General features: G+C 38.0%; 1 long non-coding RNA gene and 2 pseudogenes across 1 annotated transcript; all 3 read right to left on the reverse strand.

The window, feature by feature from the left end:
* Positions 1-7738: 7738 nt before the first annotated feature.
* Positions 7739-9774, reverse strand: LOC111519726 (annotated as a pseudogene).
* A 2888-nt stretch (positions 9775-12662) lies between these two features.
* Positions 12663-14688, reverse strand: LOC124461490 (annotated as a pseudogene).
* A 5254-nt stretch (positions 14689-19942) lies between these two features.
* LOC124461491 lies at positions 19943-20220 on the reverse strand. Its single transcript, XR_006955096.1, has 3 exons — positions 20190-20220; positions 20028-20135; positions 19943-19973 (listed from the first exon to the last, which is right to left on the reverse strand). It is a non-coding gene; the product is annotated as an uncharacterized LOC124461491 (long non-coding RNA).
* Positions 20221-20437: the final 217 nt, after the last annotated feature.

Consider the following 20437-nt stretch of genomic DNA (forward strand, 5'->3'; position numbering starts at 1 on the left):
GGCCGTCCTAGATGTGGAACGTGTGGCGTGCCGTGTCCCGAAATATGTATTCTTTCGGGTGGTCATCCCACTTCTGAGTTGTAAACACCTATTTATTAATTAAAAATGATAAAGATTAGTTTGTATTAATCGGATTATATCTTTGGGTTTTGCGCAAATGCAACTTGCTCGTTGCATCGCCGGAAGAGAAGAGAGACGCCGTCTCTCAACCTATCGAGGACTTATCGCTAACAATCGATACTTATTACTAACAATCGATACTTATTTCTAACAATCGATACTTATTACTAACAATCGATACTTATTACTAACAATCGATATATGCATGAGTATTTAACAGACTTGAAATAATTGGAATCTTACAATATATTAGTTTTCAGACTTTTAAATTTATGGAGATCAATCCTTAAAACCAAAATTAAAAGAAAGCAAAGAAAAACATTTAACATAAATTTTACTCCATCCAAGCGTTTCTTTTCAAGTGTTGTGTAACCATTACATATGTATGTTATACTATCGATAGTGGCCAAAAACAATATTCGATACCTCGATAGTGCCATCGATAGTTCCCCAGCTTAAGTATTCGTAAAATATCGATAAAAAAAGTCAATCGAACCACGTGAATTTAACAATAAGACATTCTTTTCGTTGTTGTAAAATTATTATCTTATTTGGATTAAAATTCATTCACAATAAGCGCAAAGTAAGTTTCTTAAAGTATTTTTGCTGTATATATATAATTTCCAGTTTTGACTTTACGATTACATCACTCAATTTTATGGCGTATCACCTGGCTGATTCCTTTCGACTAACTAATAAACTTCTCTGGAAGTTGTTACCGAAAAAGTGATTATTGATTTAATTACACATCAAAGGAAAACTCCAAGTTGAACCTGCGCGACAGGGAACAGCAGGAGGCACAGGACTCGACTCGGCAAAGGAATCTTCATGTGCAACATTTTCATTCGCATCTTTTGTCGGTTTGTTGCCTGCTGCTGTTGCTCCCCAGTAATAAAATGCTAATGAATTAATTTTAGAAGGAACTTTGCAATATTCTCCTTTTGCGAGAACCTCCGCTCCTATGACTGCATTAAATTTAATGAACTCTCTTATTAAATTGGTTCGAAATTAAGTAAAACTGAATTATGCATTCCCCTTCCATTCTTCCTTCCATCAAAGTCAACAGTAAATATTTAAATTTTAATCACCTTTTTGTCTAAACACTGAAATTGAAATTGTATTTGAAATAGTTGCATTAGACAAATATTTAACTACATTATAGAGTAGTGAGTGAAAGGCAAGAGCAGAGCATCAAATGAAAGGGCACCAACCGAACCACTACCACCGGGCCGGAAGTCGGCAAAAGCAATTTCCTAGTCCTAGAATTTGATTTTGTTTACCTAAACTCAAAAGATACAATTTTTGCAGCTAATGAAATGCACAGATATTTGGTTAAAAGGAGAAGGAACCAGACCACAACAGGCAGAAGTAAGGCAAATAATCAACTCTCAGACATAACAATATAGCATAGGATATGGCCATATAAAAAACAAAATAAAATCAAAGAGAAACAGCATCGCAAAAAATAAATGCCATACAATGTGATGGAAACAGAGAGTTCTTAGCCAAATAAGAAGATCGACTACGTGATGAGCTGTTAACAAAATGAAGTAAAATCCAAAAGAGTTCAATGCAGAGTATTAAAATGATTTGGAAGGATATATATTTCGCCTTTAGATTTCTAAAAAATATATATGTAATATATATGTATATTGCAATGATAAACTTGTAAAAGGTAGAGCTAAGCTCACATTTCGAAATATCTTGAAAGGTTAAAAAAGCAAAAAATTAAAATGCAGTTTTTTGGAGCAAGCCAAAAAATTTTCGGAAAAAACATACAAAATAATATCGAAAATTTGGAATTTAGAATTTGATTTGTAACAAATTTTTGGTTACGTTTTAAATTTTTTATATTTTGGAGTTAAGAGATAATAAGGAAGAATAACAAATATATTGTTTTATGCCTTTCTGAAAGAAATACGTTTCATTCACAATTTCATAGACTTTAAAGTGTACTGAAATTGAACAAATACTTAAAAAAACTTAAGATCCTTGTATTTTTTAATCCCTTCCTGCTCTCTATAGGTCACAAGTCCTATTGGCTGTGATATGAATCCGTATATACCCCAACTTATTTCTTACCCCATATTTGATATGCATACTTACATATATTTCGCCATTGCCTTGACCGCAAAAAATAAACTTTTGCTTCAGATTTTTGCTTTGGCAATATTATGTTGCTGTGAAAATCGCTTGGCAACCCACTGAACCCACACAACCCAGCTCCAACACCCTCTTAGCCCCGACAACCACTTCCTTTTCGTATTTCTTACCCCCCTGATGCTCTCCCGATACACTTCTCCCTTCGTCAATAAATAAATACCAACCTGTAGCATTCATTCATTCGCCTAACTGAGTTTTTTGGTTAAATATTACGAGTTTGAGTTTGAGTTCTATTTACATTTTGCGCTTCAACGCATTTTTATTATATTCTCTACCAATAGAATGAAGCTTATCGGAATTGTCAATGAGTATGTGCATGGAATGCTTCACTTCAAATAGATCAAAATTTAAAGTAACTCTTGGATTGCCAGTAATTTTATTATTATATTTATTATTTTATTTATTATTTTTATTTTTATTATTATTATTATTTTATTTTACTATTCTCATAAAAATATCTATTTTTTATGTTGTATTAATAACTTTAAATTAAAAGTAATGTACAGTTCATTTGGTTTACTGGCAGAGTATTTTATAGTCATTCTACCATCCTGCGGTTGAACATTTTTTATCTTTATCTCTCGCCACTCTTCCACAAGGGCCACCACATTTTAAGGGTTGGGGGCTTTGAGATCTAAATTTTAAATTGAAAATTGATTTTTGTTCCATTCCATTGTGTTCTTCTGTTGTTTGTTTGCCAGCCTCTTTGCTCTTGCTTTTGCTCTTGCCTTAGTTTGGTTTGGGGATGGTCAATCTTTTCCTGTTCTGTTCAGCGATTGATTTCGTTTTTAGCCCCTGGACAGATTGAGGATGATTCTAGTAGGCAAAAAGGCAGCTGAGTGAGAATCTGAATGGATGCCGGACAGCAAGGGCGGAGAAGACCATCATAAATGCGCCTGAGTGACTTTAAATTTTATGTTCTAAGCATTCTTGACTTTTTGCTGGAAATGGCGCATTGGAATTGGTTTGATTTGCGTTCGCTTTGGATTCTTTTATTATAACGTTTACGAATATTTTTGCAAGGAGATGAATTGAAAAATGTGGTCGTTTTTTTTTTTATTTTTACATTTGGTTTTTTAGATCAAAGGAACTTGGATTGGAAGACACTCGTTGCCTCTAATGGGTCCTACATTGGGCTGTGTGGGAGTGCGACCGGAAGAATCCAAGTTTGATGCTTGAAATGAATCCAGCTAATTCCTCCTCTTTTCTTAAATTGTTCCCTTAGGGATGGCTTCAGGTACTAGGTGCTAAGCTCATGAAAAGTATATTTTGCCATACTTTTTGTCCTTTTAGGTTTATTTTAAGTACCATTTCGATATTACTGCCAACCTTACTGATCAACAGTCTAGACTATGTCCTTTTTGAGTTTGCAATTCTAAAGATCCTTAGCTAATGATTAAAATTAATGGTTCTTAAAATAGGTTGACCATTTTTTATTGACTGTGAAATATTCTTTAGAATATCTATTAAAAATTGAGTAGAAGTTGGGGAATTTTAACTAAACAATCGCCCAAGTTGAAAAAATATTAATTTGAAAAACTTTTTACTCTCACTTTTAATAGTTTCGGGTAACAAAATGGTATGGAAATTTTTGTTTTTTATCCCAACTTCATATAGTGTCGACGTCTATTTCGCGTGTGTTTGCACTTTTCCGGTCGTTTTTCTAGCTTTAGATTTATTCCCCACCCATTTTGTGTGGCGGGGTTGATTTAAGAAATTGATAGCCAGACGACAAATCATACCTTGGGAAAGCCAGAGAGAGAGAAAGGTGGGGGACACTGTGGTGGTGCTGGTGGTGGTGGGGTGACTTTTTGGGGGTGGCTCCAACTAATTTGTCTTGTTGTTGCACAATTTGCTGGCCCAGGCTAATAAAATTTGATAAGCCAGAGACGAGAAAGAAGAAAAAATACTAAAAATACCAGTGCACGCAAATTGGGGATACATTTTTCCAACCCCTCTCTTAATGCAGGGGGAGCTCCCCCAATCTGCCAGTTGGCACACTCTCTCTCTCTCTCTTTCTCTCTCTCTCTCTCTCTCTCTCTCTCTCTCTCTCTGTTTGCCTGCTGACCAAGTTAATTTGTGCATAAAAATGTTGCCTTGGGAGTCATCTGACTCTTGGTTCTATGGGGGTATGCGTCCCTCTTTCTCTTTTGATTAGACATAAAAAAAGAACACAAGAAGTAAACTTTTGCTACTTCCTTTTGATTTATTCGATTTCACGATTATTCCATTTGATGCAAGCGAAATGCATTTTTGATGACAGTTAATGGAGTTTTTACGGTCTCGGGGTTTGGCATTTTTTGGGGGGTAGAACTTCACTCGCTTGGCACATGGGAACTCATTCCCATTTTGGTCTTTCAGAGACCAGACAAACAAGAATTTGAAACGTTTGAGTCCATAACCGTTGGCCTTTATGGGTATATAAAATATATCAGAAAAACCAGAGGGGAATCCCTTGCCTTATCGAAGTCTCTATACTCTGTAAGAAATTCTTAGTAGCTTTAAGCTAATAATTATGAGTAAACAACGAGCAAAGTTCTATTAAGTATCAAAAGTCGGAGAATTATAATGGCCTTAATCAATTTACTTATGAATTACATCGAGCTTGTTTCTTTATAATTTCAATATACTTTGTTTTAGAGGGTAAAAGATGTTGATTGTTGATTTTTAAGCCTTGGAGTGGGAATAAAAAATGAAATTTTAAGAACCAAAATATTTGCTTAAAATCTTTATGGTTTTCAATGAGCTGTAAAAATATGGGTACGAAAAAATCAGATTTTAATATACGGAAGACACAACTAAAGACTATTTTAAGGGTGCATGCAAATTGCCTATTGAAAATTAATAACAAATAAAATTAATTCACAAATTCAAATAATAGCTTCAAGTTTAAAGGGCCAACAAGATATCAACTGTGTATCAGTCTTAAAATTACTTCCAACTCTTTTAGGTTCTAAAAAATTAATTGTGGAAATACAAGACGTTTCTTTTCAATGCTAAAGTATTGTTTAAATACATATTCTCTCTTATTCGAAACTTTGAGTTATCCTCTAGCGCCAAATGCCTTGATCTGGAGACGCACACCCATTATTATCAAAGTTTTTTAGCTCCAAAATTTCTAGGGAAAAGTATCAGCGTATTCACTTAAAAGAATGTTTGCTTTATTTCTTCCGTGTCATCCGAGTTTCTCTTCACAATACCTTGAATGACCGAGGTTCTACTGTAGAATTGTATTTTTAAAACATTCCCTAACAAGGGGAAGTTTAGGTACGCGAATCTGCGACTGCAAGTTGTCAGAAGCTCCTTTAGCCCTAATAAGTATGCTATAGTTTACTAAAAACCTTGTTTTTACTTTCAGTTTTCCGTATAGTTTTTTCAAAGAGAATTTCGTGTAATATTTCATTTGAAATGTATTAATACTAAAAGGACGAAAAAGTAAAGACTTCAATTGTAAAGCATTTGAGAGGTGTTTTTAATATTAAAGCTCCTTTAAATAAAATGTTACATAAAACAAGTTAATCAAATGCTGAAATGAACGCGAAACTTAAGCCGCAGATCTGCATAGTCAGTTATAGACACTTAAATGCCAGTCAAAATTGGATTTGGGCCCAAGTTGAGATAAACATTTTTTATAGTTACGAATCTCCCCTCTCCCTTCTCTTCGTTTCCTCTCAGTCAAAACCAAGCCAAATCCCCAGCTGCACATTAAAGTGGTGAATAAAATCACTGTATAGAGAAAGAGGCGGTAGTGGGGAGGTAGTGAGTATGTGTCATGTGTGTGGTGTGTGTGTTGGATGTTAGTGTGTCATTTTTAATGCTTATTTAAAAAAGTGTCCAGAAGTTTTGTGATTTTGATAAGCAGACAGAGAGAAAAATTGGAAGTAAAAAGCAAAATGATAGCAAAAAAGGAAAATGTGGAAAAGCTCGTGAGCTCAGAGAAAGAAAAACTCACAGAGAACAAAAAAAAACACACACATTTATGCAAGTCACATACGCCACACAGCTTTTAATAATAAAAAAAATGAAGTAAGTAAGTCGTCTCGCCGACTTAGGTATACCATACACCAGTAAAGCAAATATTTCAACTTTATTAAACAAATGCATTTTCACATGCTTTTTACAAGCATATCTTAGTATCTCGCTCACTCAATCATACGAGCTCCCTAGCGCCCCCACCAGCCAACGGCCAACTCCGGCCTTATGGAAAAACGTTTATATGAATAACTCGACTGTTTTTTGTCCGATTTTGATCAATTTTAGTATTTTGCTAGATATTAGTATTAAATTTAAGTGTGCCAAATTTGATTGCATAAGGTAAAAAAATACGGGAGATATTCAAGTTTTTCAAATTACGGGGGCGGAAAAGGGCGTGGCAAAATTTTTATGCATACAAAATGTGTGCATTTACTAAGCGAATATACATACCAAATATGGTGTCTCTAGCTGGAATAGTTTTTGAGATAAACGCTTTTTTTAAATTGCGGGGGCGGGAAGGGGCGTGGCAAAAATTTGAAATAAACTTGATCACTCTACATACTACACGAGTCTACATACCAAATTTGGTGGCTCTAGCTCTTACAGTCTCCGAGATCTAGGTGTTCATACGGACAGACGGACAGACGGACGGACGGACAGACGGACGGACAGACGGACATGGCTAGATCGACTCGGTTGTTGATCCTGATCAAGAATATATATACTTTGTGGGGTCGGAGATGCTTCCTTCTGCCTGTTACATACATTTTGGCGACTTTAATATACCATTTCACCCTATGGGTGTATGGTATAACAACGAGCTGTGCTCTCCTTAGTATGAAAAAACATAGAAGCAACCCAAAAGGAAAACAAAAGTAAGCCATATATAGGCAAGAAATACAGAATGATAAGGTTAAAAACGATTGCGTAGGGACAGAAGGCGGGGGAGGAAGGTGTAGTCAGGAAGGGATGTAGACGTGTGTGTGAATGTCTTTATATGGTCATATGTGTATGTGTGTGTGTAGGGCAAAAGAATTGCCTTAGTTCCCTTTCTCTCGTTCTCCCTCAAGATGTAAGATGTTTAACAAATTTTAAAGCATTTGTTCATTTAAATTTTTGAAATTCACTTAAATTGAAAATTTTCGTAATTATTCGTTGTATCAAAACCTTTCAGGCACCCTCCCTTTCAGGTTTTCCCAAAGAATCAACCTTTAAACATTATGTTTAATGGAGAGAGTTCTAATTTAGTAGAGATGAAACAATGGACAAGAGTATTTGAGATAGATTAATTGGCAAATAACTAATCAACTTCCAATATACATGGGTTGGATTTGTTATATATCAAAAAATCAATTAAGTGTACTAGATTTGTGTACAATTGGGACCTTTTGGCAGATTATTCCGATAGTAATCTAAGACTAGTCAATTTAGGCAATTTTAATAACATTAAATGATCTCTCTGAAGAAACTTTAACATTAATTCTCATTTAGATCAGACTTTATTAAGAATTGTAATACTAAAATAATAAATAAAATATTCCAACTAACATCAGGGAAGATCATGCGCATGATTTAACATTCTTACAGTAGCCACATTTGACAATATCAACATATATAAACTGATCTGGACTGTAGCTATAATTCTTGATTCTTTCAAATTTGGCAGAGCGTATACGTTTATAGATATTCAGCGAGTCCATGAGAAAACAAAATTTGCCACAAACACATTTTGGTGTCTCGGCTATCAGTTTGATCAGTATGGCAGGTAGTGAGTATATAGGCAGATTAAATTGGTCGACTGAACGAGCTGCTTGCAGCCAGAGCGGCTGAGGGGAGCATTGGGTCCTTGTGTTTGCCTCAGTGGTGCCCTCGAGACGTTGAACATCCAGATGATTGGGTCCTTTAAATGCATTGCCACAAACATCTAGGGTATTAATGTGTAGGTCTTCTAGGGCAGCTGGCAGAGATTCCAATTTATTGTCCGATACATAAAGCGAGTGCAATTTCTTCAGTCGTCGCATGGCAAAGGGTAAAAAGGTTAGATTATTGTGATTTAGATTCAAATGAACCAGCTTTTGCCATTTAACCACCAGATAAATCCAATTCACAAAGAGATTCACTCAATTTGATGCCATTTAGAAATGACCAATCGTTCAGTTCTCCCAGACAATTCCCAAGAAGTACGAGTTTCGTCAGGGGCAGACGTCCCAACTCCACGGGTATCTGAAAAAAGTTTTAAACATTTGTACAGCCAAACAGGAAAGATAAAAGGGCGCGAAAAGCTACCAACTATTATTCACCTTCGTTAGCTGCTTGTTGGCCACATCCAGATGGGTTAGATTACGCAACGAGCATATCTCAAAACTTAGCTTAACCAATTGACTACTATTGATTGTCAGAGACTGCAGAGATCGTGGAAAACCCTTGATGGGATAATCGCAGCGACGATTAAAGGTCATTTTAGTCTGTGACTTTGCTTTTTGTGTAATGGCCGTGGCAGTTACTATAATCAGTCTCAAATTGATGGGTTCCTTGCCCTCCATACCCAGTTTGAGAGTCTGCAGGAATCCCTTTAACTGAATGGGATCACATTTAATCAAAAGATTTTCTGCCGGCCGCTTGAATCCAATTGTTGCTTTGCCGTCCGCCACGAATTTCGTGTGAACCGCCTGGATATTATCCTTGACCTTGTAACGCTGCCCAGTCTTGATTTGTGGCGTGAATAATATCATTTCCAGTTCCTTTTTTGTATTCCCTGTTGCAATGTAAAATAATTATTATTATTATTATTTTTGTTTTGTTTGTTTTTTCATACCATTTGAATCCAGGGCGCTCTGTTTGTAGCCTATGGCCAAAGTGGATTTAAATGCCCGCGGCGTACGATTCGCTTGGGTCACACGATTCACCATTTGCACCTCACAGAGGATTTTCATTTTAAACTTGTGGTATAAACTTAAAAAATAGAAAAATATAAAATCAAACCAATTAACGCGGAAAAATACAATCAGCTGTTTTAAAAATAGGAAGGTTGCCACATCAACGTCTCCGCCCATCGATAATAAATCGATTTCTTAGATTGAATGGAGGGAAAATTAAAATTTTGTTTGACATAAGAATAAAAGTTGCTTGACTAAAAGCAAGAGTAGTTAATCGCATTAACATAATCAAATAATGGCTGACGCACTTCGACTATTCAGGAAAAACAATGTCCTTGGAAATCATATCTTTTGGAATCCTGAAATATAAATTAAAAACATTCTTATCACAATCAAAATGAAAGAGAAAAGTTTGCAGTTGTATACCTCCTTCAAGAATAATGACAATAAATCTTCGTTTCTATTTATTTAAGATGAAGGTTGCCCCGTAGTCCTTAAGCCCTTTCAGTTGAGATTAATTGCGTGTTGATCCAAATAAAGATGAGTGATGTTCTTCAATTGCAATTGATTTCAAGTTCTTGAGTTCCATTTATCCAATAGGTAGTCATCTGGGCAAAATCCCAAGTTAATCTAAACAGGAGACTAAGATTAGAAGCATTTTTGATCTAAAAGATATTATAAACAGATTAACAAGATCACAGTACTATCAGCTTTTTCTTTCATTTACTTACTTCATTCATTTCATTGGCATAATAGGCTAAAATCAGTTAATTAGAGATGAGAATAGGTTCTTACATTGGTTGCCTTTACTACAATTGTTGCCACATATGACAACATCAGAATAGGTCATGTGCTCTCGACTATAGGTAAGATTTTTAATATTTACAAATTTCGGTTGACCAACACGTTCGATAATGTGCTTATTGTCTAAGGCATAGCACAATTTGCCACAGGAACATTTTGGTGCCTCGGCAATTAGTTGAATGAGTATGGCTGGCAGGGAATCGATTGGCAGTTCATATTGGGCCACAGCTTGGGCGGCTTGAAGCCAGAGAGGTTCAGGCGAATGAGTTGAAGCTCCGTCCGCATCGGAAGCAAAGGCCAGGCGATGAGCCTCCAAGACATTGAGACCCTTGAATGAATTACGCCAAACATCCAAGATTTCAATACGTAAATCATCTAAGGCAGCTGGCAGGGATTTTAATTTGTTTTCCGACACGTAAAGCGAGCGCAATCTTCTCAGGCGACGTATGGCAAATTGTAGATGAGTCAAATTATTGTAATTGAGATTCAAATTAACCAATTTGTGGCACTTGACCACAGGCAAAGGCAAACATGTCAAATCGTTGGCCGATAAATCCAATTCGCGCAGGGAGTCTCGTAATTTGCTGCCATTTAGAAATGACCAATCGTCCATTTCACCCAGATTATTGTCATGGAGGACGAGCTTGCTCAAGTGTTATCTCCCCAGTTCAACAGGTAACTGGAAATTTAAATTTAGTTTTGAAGATGCTAAAAGTTGTCTTTTTATTTATTTCCTTACCTTACGCAACTTATTGCTGAATACATCCAGGTGAGTTAGATTCCGTAAGGAGCATATATGATAGCCAATTGCTTATTGTTTATTGTTAGGGATTGTAGGTATCGAGGAAAGGCCTTGGCCTGGGATAGTCACTATGACGATTTATAGCCATTTTCGTCTGTAACTTTGATTTTTGTGCCATGGCAGTGACTGTATTTAGTCTCAAATTGATGACATCCTTGCCTTCCATACCCAGTTTAAGCGTCTGCAGGAATCCCTTCAGCTGAATGGGATCACATTTAATCAACAGATTCTGTGAGGGCTTCTTGAAAGCAATCGTTGCTTTGCCATCCAAAACGTATTTCGTGTAAATAGTTTGGATATTGTCCTTGACCTTGTAACGTTGCCCCTTTTTAATCTTTGGTGTGAACAATATAATTTGTATTCAACTTTTCGCAAAGCAATTCCAAACCATCAATTTGGCTTTCGTAAAAACCACAGCACCGAATACAAACTCGCAAGGGTCACACAGTTCCTACAAAAATCACTCGATCAAAAAGAATACAGCTCTGCTATACTGAAGCATTTGATAAAGTGTGGCACTTAGGATTATTGAATAAACTGGCCAGGAGTTTGGCCTTACTGCTTGTTCAAGATTCTTGAAAGCTATCTGCAGGATAGATCGTTCACAGTCAGGGGCACAGATGACATAAATTCCAGAATTGGCAAAATCACTGCAGGAATACCCCAGGGCAGTGTTCTGGGCCCCCTTCTCTTCAATATTTAATCGTCTGACATGCCAATTCCTAAGTATTTTGCTAGATATTAGTATTAAATTTAAGTGTGCCAAATTTGATTGCATAAGGTAAAAAAATACGGGAGATATTCAAGTTTTTCAAATTACGGGGGCGGAAAAGGGCGTGGCAAAATTTTTATGCATACAAAATGTGTGAATTTACTAAGCGAATATACATACCAAATATGGTGTCTCTAGCTGGAATAGTTTTTGAGATAAACGCTTTTTTTAAATTGCGGGGGCGGGAAGGGGCGTGGCAAAAATTTGAAATAAACTTGATCACTCTACATACTACACGAGTCTACATACCAAATTTGGTGGCTCTAGCTCTTACAGTCTCCGAGATCTAGGTGTTCATACGGACAGACGGACAGACGGACGGACGGACAGACGGACGGACAGACGGACATGGCTAGATCGACTCGGTTGTTGATCCTGATCAAGAATATATATACTTTGTGGGGTCGGAGATGCTTCCTTCTGCCTGTTACATACATTTTGGCGACTTTAATATACCATTTCACCCTATGGGTGTATGGTATAACAACGAGCTGTGCTCTCCTTAGTATGAAAAAACATAGAAGCAACCCAAAAGGAAAACAAAAGTAAGCCATATATAGGCAAGAAATACAGAATGATAAGGTTAAAAACGATTGCGTAGGGACAGAAGGCGGGGGAGGAAGGTGTAGTCAGGAAGGGATGTAGACGTGTGTGTGAATGTCTTTATATGGTCATATGTGTATGTGTGTGTGTAGGGCAAAAGAATTGCCTTAGTTCCCTTTCTCTCGTTCTCCCTCAAGATGTAAGATGTTTAACAAATTTTAAAGCATTTGTTCATTTAAATTTTTGAAATTCACTTAAATTGAAAATTTTCGTAATTATTCGTTGTATCAAAACCTTTCAGGCACCCTCCCTTTCAGGTTTTCCCAAAGAATCAACCTTTAAACATTATGTTTAATGGAGAGAGTTCTAATTTAGTAGAGATGAAACAATGGACAAGAGTATTTGAGATAGATTAATTGGCAAATAACTAATCAACTTCCAATATACATGGGTTGGATTTGTTATATATCAAAAAATCAATTAAGTGTACTAGATTTGTGTACAATTGGGACCTTTTGGCAGATTATTCCGATAGTAATCTAAGACTAGTCAATTTAGGCAATTTTAATAACATTAAATGATCTCTCTGAAGAAACTTTAACATTAATTCTCATTTAGATCAGACTTTATTAAGAATTGTAATACTAAAATAATAAATAAAATATTCCAACTAACATCAGGGAAGATCATGCGCATGATTTAACATTCTTACAGTAGCCACATTTGACAATATCAACATATATAAACTGATCTGGACTGTAGCTATAATTCTTGATTCTTTCAAATTTGGCAGAGCGTATACGTTTATAGATATTCAGCGAGTCCATGAGAAAACAAAATTTGCCACAAACACATTTTGGTGTCTCGGCTATCAGTTTGATCAGTATGGCAGGTAGTGAGTATATAGGCAGATTAAATTGGTCGACTGAACGAGCTGCTTGCAGCCAGAGCGGCTGAGGGGAGCATTGGGTCCTTGTGTTTGCCTCAGTGGTGCCCTCGAGACGTTGAACATCCAGATGATTGGGTCCTTTAAATGCATTGCCACAAACATCTAGGGTATTAATGTGTAGGTCTTCTAGGGCAGCTGGCAGAGATTCCAATTTATTGTCCGATACATAAAGCGAGTGCAATTTCTTCAGTCGTCGCATGGCAAAGGGTAAAAAGGTTAGATTATTGTGATTTAGATTCAAATGAACCAGCTTTTGCCATTTAACCACCAGATAAATCCAATTCACAAAGAGATTCACTCAATTTGATGCCATTTAGAAATGACCAATCGTTCAGTTCTCCCAGACAATTCCCAAGAAGTACGAGTTTCGTCAGGGGCAGACGTCCCAACTCCACGGGTATCTGAAAAAAGTTTTAAACATTTGTACAGCCAAACAGGAAAGATAAAAGGGCGCGAAAAGCTACCAACTATTATTCACCTTCGTTAGCTGCTTGTTGGCCACATCCAGATGGGTTAGATTACGCAACGAGCATATCTCAAAACTTAGCTTAACCAATTGACTACTATTGATTGTCAGAGACTGCAGAGATCGTGGAAAACCCTTGATGGGATAATCGCAGCGACGATTAAAGGTCATTTTAGTCTGTGACTTTGCTTTTTGTGTAATGGCCGTGGCAGTTACTATAATTAGTCTCAAATTGATGGGTTCCTTGCCCTCCATACCCAGTTTGAGAGTCTGCAGGAATCCCTTTAACTGAATGGGATCACATTTAATCAAAAGATTTTCTGCCGGCCGCTTGAATCCAATTGTTGCTTTGCCGTCCGCCACGAATTTCGTGTGAACCGCCTGGATATTATCCTTGACCTTGTAACGCTGCCCAGTCTTGATTTGTGGCGTGAATAATATCATTTCCAGTTCCTTTTTTGTATTCCCTGTTGCAATGTAAAATAATTATTATTATTATTATTTTTGTTTTGTTTGTTTTTTCATACCATTTGAATCCAGGGCGCTCTGTTTGTAGCCTATGGCCAAAGTGGATTTAAATGCCCGCGGCGTACGATTCGCTTGGGTCACACGATTCACCATTTGCACCTCACAGAGGATTTTCATTTTAAACTTGTGGTATAAACTTAAAAAATAAAAAAATATAAAATCAAACCAATTAACGCGGAAAAATACAATCAGCTGTTTTAAAAATAGGAAGGTTGCCACATCAACGTCTCCGCCCATCGATAATAAATCGATTTCTTAGATTGAATGGAGGGAAAATTAAAATTTTGTTTGACATAAGAATAAAAGTTGCTTGACTAAAAGCAAGAGTAGTTAATCGCATTAACATAATCAAATAATGGCTGACGCACTTCGACTATTCAGGAAAAACAATGTCCTTGGAAATCATATCTTTTGGAATCCTGAAATATAAATTAAAAACATTCTTATCACAATCAAAATGAAAGAGAAAAGTTTGCAGTTGTATACCTCCTTCAAGAATAATGACAATAAATCTTCGTTTCTATTTATTTAAGATGAAGGTTGCCCCGTAGTCCTTAAGCCCTTTCAGTTGAGATTAATTGCGTGTTGATCCAAATAAAGATGAGTGATGTTCTTCAATTGCAATTGATTTCAAGTTCTTGAGTTCCATTTATCCAATAGGTAGTCATCTGGGCAAAATCCCAAGTTAATCTAAACAGGAGACTAAGATTAGAAGCATTTTTGATCTAAAAGATATTATAAACAGATTAACAAGATCACAGTACTATCAGCTTTTTCTTTCATTTACTTACTTCATTCATTTCATTGGCATAATAGGCTAAAATCAGTTAATTAGAGATGAGAATAGGTTCTTACATTGGTTGCCTTTACTACAATTGTTGCCACATATGACAACATCAGAATAGGTCATGTGCTCTCGACTATAGGTAAGATTTTTAATATTTACAAATTTCGGTTGACCAACACGTTCGATAATGTGCTTATTGTCTAAGGCATAGCACAATTTGCCACAGGAACATTTTGGTGCCTCGGCAATTAGTTGAATGAGTATGGCTGGCAGGGAATCGATTGTCAGTTCATATTGGGCCACAGCTTGGGCAGCTTGAAGCCAGAGAGGTTCAGGCGAATGAGTTGAAGCTCCGTCCGCATCGGAAGCAAAGGCCAGGCGATGAGCCTCCAAGACATTGAGACCCTTGAATGAATTACGCCAAACATCCAAGATTTCAATACGTAAATCATCTAAGGCAGCTGGCAGGGATTTTAATTTGTTTTCCGACACGTAAAGCGAGCGTAATCTTCTCAGGCGACGTATGGCAAATTGTAGATGAGTCAAATTATTGTAATTGAGATTCAAATTAACCAATTTGTGGCACTTGACCACAGGCAAAGGCAAACATGTCAAATCGTTGGCCGATAAATCCAATTCGCGCAGGGAGTCTCGTAATTTGCTGCCATTTAGAAATGACCAATCGTCCATTTCACCCAGATTATTGTCATGGAGGACGAGCTTGCTCAAGTGTTATCTCCCCAGTTCAACAGGTAACTGGAAATTTAAATTTAGTTTTGAAGATGCTAAAAGTTGTCTTTTTATTTATTTCCTTACCTTACGCAACTTATTGCTGAATACATCCAGGTGAGTTAGATTCCGTAAGGAGCATATATGATAGCCAATTGCTTATTGTTTATTGTTAGGGATTGTAGGTATCGAGGAAAGGCCTTGGCCTGGGATAGTCACTATGACGATTTATAGCCATTTTCGTCTGTAACTTTGATTTTTGTGCCATGGCAGTGACTGTATTTAGTCTCAAATTGATGACATCCTTGCCTTCCATACCCAGTTTAAGCGTCTGCAGGAATCCCTTCAGCTGAATGGGATCACATTTAATCAACAGATTCTGTGAGGGCTTCTTGAAAGCAATCGTTGCTTTGCCATCCAAAACGTATTTCGTGTAAATAGTTTGGATATTGTCCTTGACCTTGTAACGTTGCCCCTTTTTAATCTTTGGTGTGAACAATATAATTTGTATTCAACTTTTCGCAAAGCAATTCCAAACCATCAATTTGGCTTTCGTAAAAACCACAGCACCGAATACAAACTCGCAAGGGTCACACAGTTCCTACAAAAATCACTCGATCAAAAAGAATACAGCTCTGCTATACTGAAGCATTTGATAAAGTGTGGCACTTAGGATTATTGAATAAACTGGCCAGGAGTTTGGCCTTACTGCTTGTTCAAGATTCTTGAAAGCTATCTGCAGGATAGATCGTTCACAGTCAGGGGCACAGATGACATAAATTCCAGAATTGGCAAAATCACTGCAGGAATACCCCAGGGCAGTGTTCTGGGCCCCCTTCTCTTCAATATTTAATCGTCTGACATGCCAATTCCTGATTATATCTTTGAACACGACTTCCTCATGGTATCAGGTGAAACCAAGAAGAACCCTGACATCCTACTGTCTACGTTCGCAGATGATACTATAATCGTATCTACTGATAAAAATGCCTACATGGCCATCCGGAAAACGCAAAAATACTTAAATGAATTCACCAAATGGTCAACTAAATGGTGCTTTACGATAAATAATGATAAGACTGTTCATGTCTTATATACAAAACGAAACATCTCCCCTGCTCTAAGATCTTACCTAATAAAAATCGATGAAAAACCTATAAAAAACGCTAATCAATATAAATATCTAGGAGTCACCATAGACAGTAAACTAATTCTAAAAAATCACATAACCCAACTATGTATTCAAGCTAAAGCTATCTATCATCGCCTAAAATGGCAGCACAAGATGTAAAGTCACAATATTTAAGCAAATTATTGTTCCCATTGTAACGTATGCTCTTCCTGTATGGGGCAGCCTTATTTCGGAAACTCTATTCAAAAAAATCTGTGGAACGCACAACGAACTGCTGAAAAAAATTACGGACTCAGATATATTCAGCACAAATGCCTATATTCGCAGCAAGTATACATCATCTACAGCAAATGGCGATGCAGCAGCAGCACCAAGTGGTTGGACAGCAGCGTCAGTCTCCAGCACAGGCCTGTCAGTTTCAGGTGTCAACTCCTATCGACACACAGCAGCAGCAATCCACAAATCTAGCTCCTCCTATGTCAAAAAATACAATATCTACAGATATTGGCGACCCAGCAGCAGCATCAATCAGATGGCCAGCAGCAACAGCCCACAGCACAGGCCTCTCAGCAACAGGCGTCAACCACTGCTGACAGTCAGCAGGAGCAATCTCAGACTCCAGTTCCTCAAACTGCAGCAAGTATACAATGTTCACAGCAAATTACGGCAATTACGGCAAAAAACTATTCCAGTTCCTCAAAATGCAGCTAATATACAACATCTTTAGCTATTGGCGGAGCTGAATCAGCATCAACTGGCTGGCAAGCAGCATCAGCCCGCAGCACAGGTCTCTCAGCCACGGGCCTCATTTTCTGGTGTCACTCAGCAGCAGCAATTTGCAATTCCAGCTCCACCAATGTCAGCAAATATTCAATATTCTCGGCGAATAAAGGCATTGCAGCAGCATCAACTCGTTGGTCAGCAGCATTAGCCCGCAGCACAAGTCTCTCAGATAGGGGCTGCATCTTTTGCTGACACTCAGCAGCAGCAATCTGACATTCCAGCTCCACCAATGACAGCAAATATTCAATACTCACCGCAAATGGATACGCAGCAGCATCAAATGGTCGTCCAGCAGCACCAGCCAGCAGCACAGGCCTCCCAGCTACGGGCTTCATCTTCCGTTGACACACAGCAGCAGCAATCTCCAACTACTCATCTAGATCGGCATGCAATGCGGGAGGCGACGGCCCATTTTGATGGCGCCCCTTCTCTCATCAGATTCGATTGCCACCTAAGATACCAAAAAATTATTGAGAGAAACGAACTCAAAAAACAAAAGGAGGAAAAATTGAAACTAAACAAACCTGTTGTGCGCATGGAAGGACACGTGATCAACGGCCTGTTTCGAGATTTTAAAAGAGGCACACGAAATCGCGCGTACATAGAAGAGCGATTGAAGGGCCAGCCAATCCAAATTCAGCGACTTGTCCTGCCTCCACTCAAGCCTGGGGAAATAGTCACCCTTAATGATGACCAACAACTCTCAAAAAATCTTGAGAGAGTTGAAAACGAGCTCCTGATTGAGATTGAAAATAGCATAGAAGCTGAAACGAAAAATAATGAGAGATTACCACCCATGAAGGTGCAAAAAACTGCTAATTGACCTTGACAAAATCTCCATATAGCGGTTAAAGGGACTTGGCCCTCCCGCTTTCAGCCAGCCTGTACCAGGCCTGGCCAGCAGGCAGTCAATATGGACCTATCATCCAAGCAATGCCTGCTCGAGCACTACATTGCGGTCGAAGGGATTTGGCCCTCCCGCTCCTAGTTATTTTCCTCCAAACGAGCCTGTAGAAGGAACTGATGCTTCTCCAGTGCCGCGCACCAATTGCTAGCCTACTGTGCTGCCACTCCACAGGCAAACAAGCTCTCCTGACGGCCCAAAACCTCCAATACTGGGGCTGAAGGGCACGCATACATTGTTCTGGGGTCTCACATAGTCCAATCCGAGAAGAGAGACAGAAATAAGCCGATTAATGCCGAAATGTTTGCCTATGGCAAAAAAAAAACAACACATGTTACTCACTTCTTGCCTATAAGAGGGAATTTTCCTGCCAATAAGAGCGCTGCCTCAATGATATTGCCAACTGCAATGACGCCATGAATCGATATGATTCGAACTGATAACCTGCAAGAAACAATTATACTAATCACTATTAATGAACAATATTTGTAAATACTATATTCTTTATAATTATTGCAGCTTGCAACTTGTTCTTGATCCTCTATTTGTTTTTATGGCGCTTGGTATAACCCAGTAAGCATTTATTTACTTGCATATAAAAAATTGCCCATGTAAATTTCCCACAATTTTTTTTTTGGCCTACCAGTAACACCCAACAAACATTATGTCTTATATATTAATCATTCACACTATTAATAAGCCATTGTAAATTATTTCTAAGCTCGTTTTTATTGTAATTGTATAAGCTTCCTGATAGGGGGCGAAAAACAATAAAAGATGGTTGACTCCTTCGGGAGCCAACCACTTGGCTTTGCAACTGCGGCCATACAAGTAAAAAAAAAAGAAATTGGAAATTCTCTCCCTTTATCACCTGGCCCGGCTGAGTAACGGCCTGACTTAAATCACGGCCAAAACAATGGACACCTATGGCAAAATAAAAGCTACCCTAGAGGCAAACAAATTTGCCTTTTTTACTCACCAGCCCAGATGGGAACGAGGTGCTAGATTTGCCATCTTGAATCTACGCCACTCCACTGAATGCGAAGCTATCCGTCGTGACCTGAAAAAGCTAGGATTTGAGACAAAATACATCCAAAGACTAACAAACTACAGAACTAAGAGGCCAATGAATGTCTTTTTAATTGAAATTAACAAACATAATGACAATAAACATGATGAAATACTTAAAATTAAGGTCCTAGGCAGCCAGGAGGTACGCGTCGAGAGGCAAAGGGGCCGAAGGGAGATTCCCCAATGCAAAAACTGCCTCCTCCTTGGCCATACAGCCAGGTACTGCTGCCTTCCCCCGCTCTGCTCCGTCTTTGCTGGCCAGCACAAATCCGACAAATGCCCTTCTCCTGATGCCCAATCTCCAAAGTGTGGCATCTGCGGAGATGGCCATAGAGCCACCTATAGGAGCTGTGCCTTTTATAAGGCTGAACTGGCAAAATTTGTCGTTGACCAGCGCCCAGAGCGGCAAGAAAGGCAAATGAATCATGAAAAGGAAAGAAAATTTGGGCATGAGACAATGAATATGCAATCTAACGCTAACAAAAACTTACCTGAAGTCCACCAGCAACCGTCTGCACCACCTCGCCAGTCGATCTGTCCAGATTTCCGCTCGTCTAATGCACCAGTACCTGAAAATAAAACAAATCTTAAAATAAAATCAACTAAAATCTACAAATGCTCACCTGAAAATACACTACAGCAAACAGCAGCTCCTTGTACAGCGTCGTATGCATCGTCTCATCTACGTCGTCCAGCATCTCGTCAAGCTAGTCCGTCTGCAGCTCGTCCATCTGAAAATAAAATGAAATCATCATCTAAATCTGCGAAAAATCACAAAAACTCACCTGTTAATCCATGTCAGCCAGCAGCAGCACCGCCTCGTGCAGCATCTTGGCAATCATCTGGAAAAAAACACAAATCGTTAGAAAAATCACCTAAAATTCACACAAACTTAACTTCAAATTTTAGTCATCAGCAGCAGCAGCATCTGGTCCTCCTGGTCCTCAAGCAGCGGCTACACCTGAAAGCCAAAAAATATCAACAAAGAATCGCTCTAAAAAAACCATAAACTTATCTGAAAGCCAGCTGCAGT

This window comes from Drosophila willistoni, unplaced genomic scaffold (assembly GCF_018902025.1).
Source record: "Drosophila willistoni isolate 14030-0811.24 unplaced genomic scaffold, UCI_dwil_1.1 Seg501, whole genome shotgun sequence".
Classification (NCBI taxonomy): Eukaryota; Metazoa; Arthropoda; class Insecta; order Diptera; family Drosophilidae; genus Drosophila; species Drosophila willistoni.